This window comes from Notamacropus eugenii, chromosome 6 (genome assembly GCF_028372415.1).
Source record: "Notamacropus eugenii isolate mMacEug1 chromosome 6, mMacEug1.pri_v2, whole genome shotgun sequence".
Classification (NCBI taxonomy): domain Eukaryota; kingdom Metazoa; phylum Chordata; class Mammalia; order Diprotodontia; family Macropodidae; genus Notamacropus; species Notamacropus eugenii.
The window spans coordinates 167,015,203-167,029,381 of NC_092877.1; the positions used below are offsets into that span (position 1 = coordinate 167,015,203).

At 36.9% G+C, this 14,179-nt stretch overlaps 1 protein-coding gene across 2 annotated transcripts in view; it reads left to right on the top strand.

Moving 5' to 3' along the window:
* The window catches only part of APELA (apelin receptor early endogenous ligand), a 50,759-nt gene extending 38,106 nt beyond the window's left edge, over window positions 1–12,653 (top strand). For both annotated transcript variants that reach the window (XR_011969762.1, XM_072621564.1), the window contains one exon: window positions 8,679–12,653. The gene's annotated coding sequence lies outside the window, so the exon portion shown is untranslated. The remainder of the gene's footprint in view (window positions 1–8,678) is intronic.
* Window positions 12,654–14,179: the final 1,526 nt, after the last annotated feature.

The following is a 14,179-nucleotide window of genomic DNA, read 5'->3' on the forward strand; positions in this document are numbered from 1 at the left end:
GAAACTGAATCACTTCCATTTGAACTGTCTTAGGAAGATTCTGAGGATCACCTGGCAGAATAAGGTACCACATACTGAAGTTCTTGCTTGAGCTGAACTGCCAAGCATTCAAACTATACTTCAGAGAGTGCAACTCTGAAGGGCTGGTCACGTTGTTAGAATGCAAAATGTATGCTTTCCAAAAAGACTATTTTATAGAGAAGTCACATGGGGCAGGTGATCACATGGTCATCAGAAGAAGCATTACCAGGATATTTTCAAGGTCTCTCTCATAAACTTCGGACTTGATAGTGTGGTGTGGAAGACACTGGCACAGGACTGCTCAGCATGGTATGCCAACATCAGAAAGGGTGCTGTGCTCTATGAGGAAAGCAGAATTGAAACAGCACAAAAGAAATGTAGGATGTGCAAATTTGGAGTATACACCCCAAATGTTCACCTGGACTATTTGTGCCCAATTTGTGGTAGAGCATTCTGAGCTTGTATTGGTCTGATCATCCACAGTCAGACACAATGAAACTTGACTTTATCTTGGTGATGTCATTTTGGTCCTCTTTGAGAACAAAGGACAACAACCAACATTTATGTACTACAATTTGTTTAGCCATTTCCCTATTTATGGGCATCACTTTAGTTTCCAGTTCTTTGCTGCCACCACCAAAAAAAAAAAAAAAGTTACCATGAGTATTTTGGTATCTATGGGACCTTTCCTTCTGTCTTTGTCCTCCTCTCTGATCACCTTCTATCTAATCAACATCTGTCTTATATGTTCTTAGTTACATGTTGTCTCCCCCATTCGAATGATATACTACTCTAAAGTCAGGGTCTCTGATTTTGTTTCTCTTTGGACCCCCAGGACTTAGCTCGGTGCCTGACATTAAGTGCTTTAAAAATAACTCTTCATTGATTGCTTTGAAGAAGGGACTAAGGGAGGTAGGAAAATGTAAGCATTCAGTTTGTAGGCTCAAAGATTTCGGACTGCAAGGTATACTGTGAGTCATCAAGTCTACTGCCTTCATTTTACAGACAAGGAAACTGTGGCCCAAAAAAAGGAGTTGTCTAAAGTTACCTATTTGGTAAGTAGCAGAGCTGGAATATGAATCCAAAGTCTCTTATATGTCACTGCCTCCTAACATGAGCATGGAGATAGAAGGAATGGCAAGAATGGCTACATTTTTACACCACTGTGCATTTGAAAATGATGTACCGCCTTTCTCCTCTTCCCCCTATGACTGTAAGATGACCCACTCAGGAAATCTATTTGCATCTTCTTACCTACCCATCCTGCCCCACACAATATCCCACAGGCAAGAAGAATTCTGCCTTTCCCAAAATTCTGAAAATAAGATCCACCTCTCCTAAATTAGTATCTGACATCAATGTCAGTAGTAGGGCATACATACCTTATTATGTACGAAAGAACTATTCACCAACTGAGGCAGAACCATAGCTCCCTAGAAATTCAATTCTACAAAAGATGCTTTGGCGGTGTAAATAACTGGGGTTGCTACTACAAATAGATGCGTAATGAACCAGAGAGGATAGACAGGGTCGAAATCACCAGCAAGGATTTTAATCTTATAATCTGTCTTTGTAGTATTATTTTTATTTGGAGGGTAGGGGTTGAGGGGGAGGAGAAATAGAATAGGGAGAGGTAAAAGTCTTACCTAATTGCAAAAGGCTACACCACCCATAGGGCAACTAGGTAGGGCAGTGGATAAAGCTCTGGATTTGGAATCAGAAAGACATCTTCCTGAGTTCAAATCCAGCCTCAGACACTTATTAGCATGTGACTCTGGGCAAGTCACTTAACCCCCATTTGCCTTAGTTCCCCACCTGTAAAAAATGAGGACACACTGGAGAAGGAAATGGCAAACTACTCCAATATCTTTCCCAGTTCTCAGACTTACTAGCTGTATAACCCTGGGCAAGTTGCTTAACCTTGTTTGCCTCAATTTCCTCATCTATAAAATGAGCAGAAGGAAATGGCAAACCACTCCAGTATCTTTGCCAAGAAAACCACAAATGGGCTCACAAAGTCAAGACATGAGAGATCAACAACAAGAACAAATAATGTTCCAAGTACTTTGCTTAATAGTCATGAATTATCAGAATTGGAGGGTACCTTAAAACACCTGGTTCAGACTCTTTATTTTACAGACACTTTGATTAATGCAACCAGAGACATCATAATACTTTGTAAAGAACATTAATAAGGAGTCAGATGACCTGGACCTGTGGGAACATGGTGAGGTCATTTAACTTTTCTGGGTCTCAGTTTGATCATTTACATAAAGGAAGTTGAAATAAATGGTTTCCAAGGTTCCTTCCAATTCTCAATCCATAATCCTAGTAAAAGTTAATAAACTGCTACTGAGGGTTCATTAGCTTGCTAATATTTAATCCCACAGTCAAGTAATTGTTCTTCTTAATACTAATTTAGAATACTTACTATGCTAGGGGAAGGACTTCTGACTCCTATTCTAGATTCTGACACTGGGTATGTTATTCAATTTCTCTAGTCCTCAGTTTCCTCATTTGCAAAACAGAGATAATATCACCTACTCCAACTGTCTCATAGAACTGTAAAAATCAAGTAAAGCAATGGCTACAAAAATATATTGAAAATTATTAAGTTATATGAAAATAGATGGCTTTATTCATTATTATTAAAGTAAATATTAAATTTTCTAATTATTGATGAGAAATTTTTAGTTATACCATTTAATTGGTAAATAGCTAAAATATCAGTATTAAGCAGATTATTGAATTACAACTCATCTTTTTCTATAGCTGATTTTTAAAAATACTTTCTTCTTTTGAACTAATTCTAAACTGAGAAATCCTTTGGGAATTTCAGCGAAAAGATAGAAAAATTCATCTTTTTTTCCAGAAAAAGATAAAAACTAAATTAATTTCATAAGTCATTGTTGATTTTTTTATACACATGGCTGAATTTGTCTAGTAACAATAATAATCACAATCATAATCAAAGCTAGAAAACTGTAATGCTCTGTAACAAAAGCTTTTCATAAATTATGCCAGTAGGTGGTACAGTGGATAAATCCTGGGTTTATAGTTAGATAGATGGGGTTCAAATCCTTCCACAGACATTTAATAGTTGTGGGACCCCTGATGGGATCCCAAATAACTTCTCCTAGGCTCAGTTTCTTCATTTATAAAATGAAATATTTGGGCTTGTTAAACTCCAGTCACCTTCTAGCATCATGCTTCATGTTGCCTCATAAAGGTTTGCAAGTCACTTGACATGTTATCTTATTTGGCCCCCCCAGCAGCCCTGTGAGGTGGGTACTCCTATTAACTCCATTTTATAAATGGCTAAATGAGACTCTGAGAATCCTAGGGTCATAGAGCCAGTGACTGAGGCACAATTTGAATTCAGTTCATCATGATGGGAAGTCTAGTCCTCCATTAGTCAATCAGTGGGTTAGTCATAAAGTTCAGAGGTTCTCAGTAAATGCTAAGGAACACAAATAAAAGCAGAAAGAAATATAGATTCTGCTCTCAGGGAACTTACATTATAATGGGGAAAGACTATACATAAAAGGAAGCTGAAAAGTGGAGACCAGGTAGAGGATATGAGGAGTGTATCCTAGAAAGGAATGAGACTTAGCAGACCTGGGGACTCTCCTTTAAATGGAGATTCTAGGAAAAACCAAGCAGCTAAGGTGGCACAGTAGATACAGTATTGGGTCTGCAGTCAGGAAGACTCATCTTCCTGAGTTCAAATGCAGCCTCAGGCTGTGTGACCTTGGGCAAGTCACTCAACTCTGTTGGTGTCCATTTCCTCATCTGTAAAACTGAAGAAGGAAATGGCAAACCACTGCAGTACCTTTGCCAAGAAAATCTCAAATGGAGTCCCGAAGACTAAGACACTTACTGAATTATAACAAAGAAAACTCCATTCAATCAGAGGGTCCTTGCAATGTGTGAATTTAAGGGTGGAATTGAAGGCACATAGTAGAGAAATGATAAAGCACATACTTGAGAGGAATGAGCTATCCACTAGGCCACCAAGCTGCAATAATTCTACATTAATATACAACCATTAATATTTGATATTAAAGAAAATATCTTGGCTGATTTTTATTGGTTTGTTAGTTTAAGTAAACAAAATAACACAAATGTTGGTTTTGGTGACTGTTAACTCATTCTCATGTCACGTTCACCTCAGCTCCTTGCCGTTTTCCTCAAGACCTCATTACTTTACTAAATTTGCTCTCTGCAAAGTTCCAATGATCTCTTAATTGCCAAACCCCAAGGCAATTTGTCAGTCTTTATCTATCTTGACCAGAAGCATTTGACTGACATGCACTCCTTCTAGACACTCTCTCCTCTCAGGGAAATTATGATACACTTCTCTTTTGATTTTCTTCCTACTCTGCTTGCTGAAGGAAGCAAGGCAACCCATTGTGGATACAGTGCTGGGCCTAGAGTCAGAAAGATCTGAGTTCAAATCTAATCTCAAAAACTTAACTGTGTGACCCTGGGCAAGTCACTTAACTTTGTTTGCCTCAATTTTCTCATCTATAAAATGAATTAGAGAAGGAACTCCAGTATCTCTACCAAGAAAACCCCAAATGGGATCAGGAAGAGTCAGACATGACTGAAAAATGACTGAATAGCAACATAGAATTTTTTTAAACAAAACCACAAATCATATCATGCATTTATAGCTGGAAGGAACTTTAGAGGTCATCTAATACAACTCTTCCATTTTACAGAAAATGAAATTGAAATGCAGAGATGTTAAATAATTTCGTATAGCTTATTGTAGCTTTCTGGACAATGATTTGATTCCATTAAATTCACTCTACTCGTCTTTCAGAACTGGCTAAGACATCAGAGTTGTGTTTATCATAAGTGACTGAATTTTCTTAAATTATGTTGGTGAAAAGAAAGTACGTACAATTACAAAGGAAGTCAATCATCTTAAAATTATTAGAATGAATATTTGAAAAACAAGCTCAGAGACCCCAGGTAGGAGAGGAAAGGAACACTCCCAGGGGAATGGTGGCCAGAGAAGGAGTAGGACCCCTCATTCCAGAGACAAGGGCAAAGTTGGTTTGATCGTGGTTCTAGAACTGGGGAGGATATGAAAGGGGAAAACACTGGAGGCCAGATTTCTGGCAAGGCAGGCAAGAAGTCTGAAGGTAAAAAGTATGGGTGGGTTATACCTAAAATAAGGAGCCAGGGATCATAGTCACTCATCATGAGAAAAGGTCTAAAAGCTTCGAAGGCCTGAACCAACAACACTTTGACATGGTATTCTTATCAAATTTTAGTATCCCAGCTAAAAACCTTAGGCAAGTTTTTAGTCAAGACTGGTTTTATGAGTAATGAAGATGATAATTATAATTATAATAATAGGAGAGTGCTTCAAAGATTTCAAAAACACTTTCACATTCACCATCCCTTTTGATCCTCACAACAATCCTGTGAGAAAGGTAGAGTTAAGTATTATCTTCATTTTCAAGAAGGGGAGCTGAGTGTCAGAGAGGTACCTACAATAGTGAGACAGCTACTAACTGCTGAAGGTACTCAAGAACCAGAATCCATTGCTTTTGACTCCCTCCTACTCTGCTGCTCTGCTATCCCAAAGACCCTAGAACCTAAAAATGTGCAGGGTCTTTGAGGTCATTAAGCCTCTTCTACAATCTTCCCAACAAGGAACAGGCTGCCAACAGGTTTTCCTACCTCCATTCTCCATTCCTTCCCATTCAGCTCTAGCCAGACTCATCTTCCTTATTGCATAAATCTTGTCTTTTCAACCCTTCAGTTGCCTACAGAAGCAAGTTCAAACTCTTTTACTTGTCTTTCAAGGACCTCTACAATGGCCACACCATATAATCTTTCTAGCCTTATCTCATTATTAGGGACCTTTGTGGTACTTACTTTCCAGTCAAACTGTATAATTGTCTACCCACTTCCTTACTTCTCTTCCTCTTCAATTAATGAATTCTTAAACATTCATTGGAGTCCACTGGTCTTCCTAGCTTTTCATAACACAAGTCACTAGCCATTTTCATCACCTGTCCCTTATGTTTATAATGCTCTCAGTCCTCATTTGTGCCTCCTCCTGGTTTCCCTGGTCTCAGCTCCAGTCCCACCTTCTGTACGCAAGAAACCTTTCCCAGTTCTCTTTAATCTTAGTGCCTTCCCTCTGAGATTAACCCCAATTTATCCTGTATAAATCTTGTTTTTACAAAGTTGTTTGCATGTTGTCTTTGTCATTAGACTTTGAATTCCTGGAGAGAAGGGACTAATATTTGGCTCTGTATCCTCAGCACCAGTATAGTGCCTGGTGCAAATGCTCCTTTGTCCATGAAGTCTTCTCTGATACTTCCAGTCACTAACTTCTCTCTCCATTCTCCTGTATCATTTCCTCCACCCAACCAGTTAGCCAAGGCGGATAGAACACAGAATACAAAGTGTGGTAGAGTGGAGTAATGTATAAGAATCCTGGAAAAGTAGGCTGAAATCAGATGGTCAAAGACTTTTTAAATACCAGAGAAGCTTGTATTTGATCAGTGTAGTAGAGTGGAAACATCTGAATTGGCAGCTCTGCCACTTACTACTACCTATGTGACCTAATTGGCTGCTACTCAACCAAGGGAATCCATTTCTAGTCTGGGTTCCTTTGCTCTTGTTGTCCCCCAAGCCTCCTCACATTTGCTTCTGAGAAGCACTAACACCCTTCAAAGAGCTCAGCTGAATGCTATGTGCGACATCAGGTCTTTCCAGATTCCCTTCCCCCATTACACTACTTTGGGTGTATTTTGTACTGATTTATTTGGGGTATATTCAGAAAGGACTAGTCTCTCTGATGTGAGGGCTTGCCCAGAGCCCTTTTCAGGTTCGCTCATCCATCTTTGGCACCTACCTGACACTCTACTCTCACCTGTGACTAAGAAGCTGTAGCACATGCAGTGGCCATACCCCACCAAAATCTTGCAGATGGTTTGAGTTGAGGATAATCAACAGTCCTCAACCTATTGATGAGTTAGGGGGATATCTACCCCAAACATATGAAGATTTCGTGGGCAAAATGGGAGGATGAGAATAATTTGTTCCAACAGCAATGAAGGTAGCTGAAGAAAGTGCTGGGAAGTACTTACAGCGTGGTCAGATATCAAAGACATCAAGGTCATCTACTGTATTCCTTACCATGTCCAATCATCCTAACTTTTGTCCTGCCACTAGACTTCAGTGACTATTGAAGAGAAAGTGAGGCTATCAACTTAGTACAACTCTCACTTAAATCCAATTCATTTGCAAGTCAAAACATCACACCATGATGTCATTGGTCCTCTTTGTAAGGAAGGACAAACAAACAATAATCTGTGTGCATATTTCTTCCACAGATGCTCCCTTAGGGCAAGGACTGTTTCAGCTTTTTATCTTTGTATTTAAAATGGTAATTGGCACACAGTAGTTTTTTAATAAATGTTTGTTGTTTGGTTATTTCTGTTCTTGATACCTGCAATCTCTATCCCATAAAAGATTATTTTCCTCTCAGCTGAAAACTGAACAGTTATTCTCAGCTGCTAGAATTGTTGATTGTTAATATATTCATTCCTAGAGGAAGGAGCTTCAATGAAAGCCTTCTCTGAGTGGTCTGCTCACCACTCTTCACTTAATGGAGATAGACAGAAGGGAGACCCAGTCGGTGGTTATCTGTTTGCCTAATTGAAATCAAACATGATGAACAAACTAAAGACTGCATTAGAAGAGTATTTGCTTTCACTGAAAATACTCCACCTCATTAGGAAAAGTAGAACAATAAGGTACCCAGGTACTAATTGAGGTTGCTCAAACAAATCTGGTCCTCAATTAAAAGGAAACTAATCTTTGGTATGCAGCATTTTGGTATGCAGTACAGGTAGAAAAAATTTAATAGAAAGAAACAACTTAGCCTCAGTCTTAAACCCAGATGTTTTTGACAGTCTTTTGATTCAACATATCACCAAAAATAATTCCAATTACCAATGTATTCAATATGAAGACAAAAAAAAACATAGAACTACATCTGAGACCTTTTCAAAAGTACTATTCAGCATATATTCTTATGGGGAAAGTACACTGTTATTGTGGAAAACAGACTAGCATTTGATGGTTAAGACTTTCTAGTTCAAGCTCTCTGGTTATATGGCTAACTGGCTAAATGACTTCTCATATACCACTTAACACTTCTATTTTCAGTTTTCTCATCTGTAAAACAGATAAAATGATATCTTTGAAAGTGACTCCCAACCATTTTTATTATTTTTAATATAAAAAACTTCCCACGATCCTCATTACACAGTAGTTATATCTCTTGAATGTGGAAATGCATAACAGAAAGCTATTATTAATTGAGCAATGCTTTTAAATGATTTTATCCAGAATTATCAATAGAGATTTGGGAGAATGGAAGGGAGAGTAATCCATTTATGTGCCTAGGGAAGGAAAAGATCCAAATGATAATGATTGCCATATAGGTGGACTGACAGATTTCTAATTAACTCTACTACCCATTATGTCATAAGTGCCTCCAAAAAACCCCTTGAAATCCAATTTTGTTTTTACAGCTTAGATTTATTTTTTGAAGGATATATGGAAACTGACTGACTAGTTATTACATCTAATTATGTATTTCTCTTCCTTTTGTCCCAAAGGTAAAAACCATTTCTAGGCAACCTGCACTGCCAGGAAATGAGGAAGAAAGAATGAAGCAAAGAGTCCTTCTCAAGAAAACCTAATTATTACAACATTGTAATCTGTGTAGGAGTCCTTATTTCAGTATTATTATTTCAGAATTATCCGAAATCACCCTAGGATGATTATTTGTGAGCATCAAGGGGGTCTACAGTATCTGGATTCAATCTGGAGTAAATAACAGGGATTCAAAATATTATTCTCTCTGATCTGCCCGTCATACCAAGCATTCCAATTTATGTTTCTGCACATCAGGATATTTATAGATTTAAAAGAAAAAAAAAACTTTACATAAAATATAGTGATATTATTAGAGTGGAAAATCCTAGATTTCTGTGTGAATTTATACATCCTTGCCATAAAGGCAATCAAACCAAACAAGCTATAAGAATTTTAAACTATTGTTTCTAACTCCAGGAATACTAACTATAGTTTCGAAGTTTAAAAATTACTTAAGCTATGTTTGTTTGATCAGAGAGAAAAAACTCTAGTATAGACCTTTCAGCTGTATTTTACAGTCAAATTTTACCAACCTGACTGTAGAAATAAAATAGAAAACACTGAATCCAGTGGTTGCATCCAGATAAGACTTAAAAATAGGAAACTATTTAATAGTTGCCATTTTAAACAAATGAATATTAATGTTTAAGTCAATGTTGGTCACTTAAAATTTTCGAATGCATATTATAACGTATAAATGGAAAGTATAAATCCTTCTCTGACAGATTATTTTAAAGGTGAAAGCTGTTCATTTCTGTAATGTCTTAGCATCAAGACATTCTGAGAAATAAAGATCCAAATTTCTGAAGCATTATCCCACTAGATTTCTGCTTGACAGATACAATTAAATTGTAAAGAGAAATTCTTATGCAATGTTATCTTGAAAGTGCCATCCAGCTCTAAGGTTCCATGTTTCCAAGATGGCCCATTTAAGAGCACCCATTTAAAATATATATACTAGTCAACTCTTAAATAGACTAACTTGTGTCTCACTATTAAAAAGTTTTTCCTCTTTGTACTTTAGTTTCCTGCTGATGCACCAATATTAGCAGAACATGGAAATTATTTCAACACATTTTTTTCAGCGCTATTATTTCAGAGGCACAATGATTCCCCTCTAAGGGGAGGATGTGATATAAAAATGAATAAACAAAATTTCTGACTTCAAGAAACTTAAAATGTGATAGGGGAAAGTGAAAAATAAGTACCTAATTACAATGAAAGCACAATGAAATAAATATGTAAGAAAGAGACTAGAAAATTACTAAGGAACCAAGGTGGGGGTTGGGGGTAGTTGGTGGGGTTGGTGGAAGAAAAAAATAGGGAAGGAGAAGGGAAAATATATCATTTTTGGAAATTTGGGCTTTCTGTTAGATCGACTTCAATTATACAATATTTGTTTGTATTGGGATTAAACGGTTTTCACTATTCAACTAGAAGTTAGCTTCAGAAAGAAAATTCAGAAAATTCATAAACAACTTACAAAATAGCATGCTTGAACTAGTGATTTTACATTGTGATCCTTGGTAGAAAAAGAAGGCACTAGGCATCTCAAATCTTTTTTTATAAAAGTGAAAGAATTTGGTCTCAGATATAGGAAAATTTTTACATTGCAAACCTTATGGAACTACTTTGGAATATTTGCCTCATCATTTCATATACTGTTCATATTGCTTTACTGGGTACAAAGATTTTAAATAAGGCAGAACAAAGCAAAAACATAAGCCAAAGGATTTTAAGAAAATTACCCTCCTTTAAAAATAGGTTATCGAAAAATCCTAGATTTCTGAATGAATTTAGGTCCTCACTTCAAATTCATCTAAACAATAACATGTTTCTATCTATGATATTTGTGATTATAAAATATATGCTTGTCTGTATATTTTGTAAGAAGAAAAAACCTTATGCACTTCAAATATATCTCATTTAATAACATTTTAGAATGTTTTATTTTTTCATTAGGCCCTGTATTGATAGAAAAAAATTAAATACACCTATTTTCTTTTATAAATTTACTAAGTGGGTAATTCTTAAAGAGCTATTTCTTAGTTAACTGATATTTGACAAATAAAAAAAAAAGGTTACTTTTGTTTTTCATGTTTTTTAAGCCTGAAAAAAAGTATTCAATATATTCAGTGAGTTTATAAATCTGTATTTCTCTTATAGATAAAATGATCACAATAGCAATTAATTGTACTAAAAATCTACTTTCCAAAAGACATAGATTAAAAATAATATGATGTGCCAAGACCTTGGAAAAAGTTTTTACTTTCCTAAATTTTACTTCTGGTTTTAATATGCACACCACACTATACACCCCAAGCCCCTATAACATGGTATACATTAAAGAGTATTTCCTCAAAGTAAGAGGACCTGGGTCCAAATTCTGCTTGTGATAATTATTCCTTGTGTGATATTAGTCAAGTCATTTAGCCTCCGTGGGCCTCAGCTTCTTTATCTGTAGAAGGAGATTGAACTAGGTGGTGACTTTCAGCTCTAGATGGATAATTCTGTGACTCTATAAACATTGAACACAAGTTCTTCATTTCATCACCCAGTTTATTAAAGGGGTTGTACAAGCAGGATGGGCAGCTAGGTGGTGAAGTGGATGGACTGCCAGGCCTAGAGTCAGGAAGACATCTTTCTGAGTTCATGTCAAATCTGGCTTCAGACACTTAACAGCTGTGTGACCCTGGGCAAGTCACTTAAATCCTGTTTGCCTCAGTTTCCTCATCTGTAAAATGAGCTGAAGCAGGAAATGGCAAATCACTCCAGTATCTCTGCCAAGAAAACCCCAAATGGGGTCACAAAGAGTCAGGACCTGCTGAAATATAATACAGCAATAACAACAAGTAGGACATTGACAGAAACCCGTGTATAAGAAAGGACCTATTAGAGTAAGAAAAACATTAAGTCACTTATAGTTCCAAACAGGAGAACTCACTAGGCTGAGTCCTCCCAAAGGTTTGATCTATAGCTCTCTACCACTGTTTTGGGCAAGAGAACGGTAGGCAGGAAAGGGGCAGGGCCAGAGCAAAGACCTTGAATTTTCCCCTCCCTCATTTTATTGATATTAATAATGAAACTATTCTTCCTAACTGGACAGCACTAAAACCTTACAGGCCACTTCTCAGGAAAAGCAAGGAAAAAGTTCCAGGGATCTCCAATGGGGGAGCCAGGGTCCTTGAGGATGGGTCAAGGGGAGAGGTGTTCATGTTCTACCCCCAAGGGGTGTATGATCAACAAATCAAAAAGTGGGATGAATTGAATTACCTGTGAAAGCCAATCATAGGACTTTTCTCCAACACAATCACTCCAATTCACATTTTCCCAGCGTCCTCAACTCTGTATTCTCACTTACTAGCTGTTGACTCCTCAGGGCAGTTAAAACCTAACTTCTGACTACCAAAAACAGTAACTAGGCTGAAAAATTCCACTCCATTCCCACCCCTAACCCACCTAAGTAACAACCTTAGAGTATAGATTACTCAGCGTTCGTTTGAAGGCTTTTCTTTCGAATAGAATAAAGTGAGATTTCAATAACCTCATTAAAATTATCTTCTCTTCAATGGAAGAAAAAAAGGGGAAAAAAGGACCTATGTATACAAAAATATTTATAGAAGCTCTTTGTGGTGGCAAAGAATAGGAAATTAAAAGGATGCCCATCAAATGACTGTGATGGAATACTATTATTGCGCTATAAGAATTAATAAGCAGGATGCTCTCAGAAAAACCTGGATAGACTTACATGATGCAAAGTGAAGTGAGCAGACCTAGAGGAATATTGTATACAGTATTGGCAATATGATACAGTGATCATTTGTGAATGAATTAGCTTTTCTCAACAATACAAAGATCTAAGACAATCGCAAAGGACTCATAATGAAAAAGGCTATCCACCTCTGAAAAAGAACTAATAAAGTCTGAATGCAGATTGAAGCATACTTTTTAAAACCTTTATTTTTCTTGGTTGTTTTTTCTTTGGTCTATGTTTTCTTTTACAACATGACCAATGTGGAAATGTGTTCTGCATGATTACACATAAATAACCTATATCAAATTGCTTGCCTCTCACTGAAGGGAAAGGGAAGGAAGGAAGGGAGAGAGAGAATTTGGACAAAAAAATTTTTTTTTTAACAAATGTTAAAGGTTTTACATGTGATTGAGGAGAAACTATTTTAAAAATAAATCTTCCCCTCAAAGCTACATCTTCCAAAATTCCCCTATTATATTATCAAGGGCACCACTATCCTCCTAGTCACTCACGTTAAAAACTTCATTGTCATCTCTGACTTCTCTCTCCTTCACCCAGTTGCCAAATCTTGCCACTTCCTTCCCTTAAATAGCTCTTTTATACTTTTCACTCAGTCATTACCTCTCTCAGGCCCTCATCACCTCACCAGCAGTAAATGCAAAGTAATTTGTGAGAGGTAGAGAGACATTGCATTTATCTGATATATAGTTTTGCCTATACTTATATGTATATATGTTGTGACATTCATACACTTGTGGTTTGTCCTTCATTCTCAAAGAGGACCATGACATCAGGAAGATGAAGTGATGGTTGCAAGTTAATTGGATCTAAATGAGGGAGAGCTGTGCAAAGTCACCAGCCATACTTTCTCCTCCAGAGCCATCTGGGTCCAGCGGCCAGATATAGATCATGACAACTGGAGATGACTCATGACCAGCATCCATACATTTAAAGCTCTTCCCAATAGAATTCTTTATTTTACTCACCAAAGGAGCTATTCCAAACCTTCTCTTGTGCCCTCAATCTTACATTACCATCTCTCTTTTACTCTTTGATTGGAGAACTTTACCTCATACATCACTGAGAAAATAAAGGCTTTAATTGGGGAATGGCTGAACAAGTTGTGCTATATGAATGTAATGGAATGCTATTGCGCTATAAGAAATGATGAACAGCAAGACTTCAGAGAGGCCTGGAAGGACTTCTATGAACTGATGCTGACAGAAAGGAGCAGAATCAGGAGATCTGATTGTATACGGTAACAACCACAGTATGCAAGGAATTTTTCTGGTAGATTTAGTTCATCACAACAATGCAAGGACCTAAAACATTCCCAAAGGACTCAAGGCAAAATGCCATCCACATCCAGAGAAAGAACTGTGGAATTGGAATGCAGAATGAAAAAGAGTATTTTCTCTTGCATTATGTTTTGTTTTGTTTGGGTTTTTCTCATGGTTTCTCCCATTCATTTTAATTCTGCTATGCAATATGATTAATGTGAAAATGTGTTTAATAAAAATGTTTGTGTAGAACCCATGTAATCACATGCCATCTCAAGGAGAGAGGGGGAGAAAATCTAAGGCTTATGGAAGTGATTGTAGAAAACTGAAAACAAATTAATAATAATAAAAAAAGAAAGACTTTATCTTAAGTCCCCTTTCTCCCTACTATACCTCAAAAGCCCTTGACATTACCGCATATTCTCTT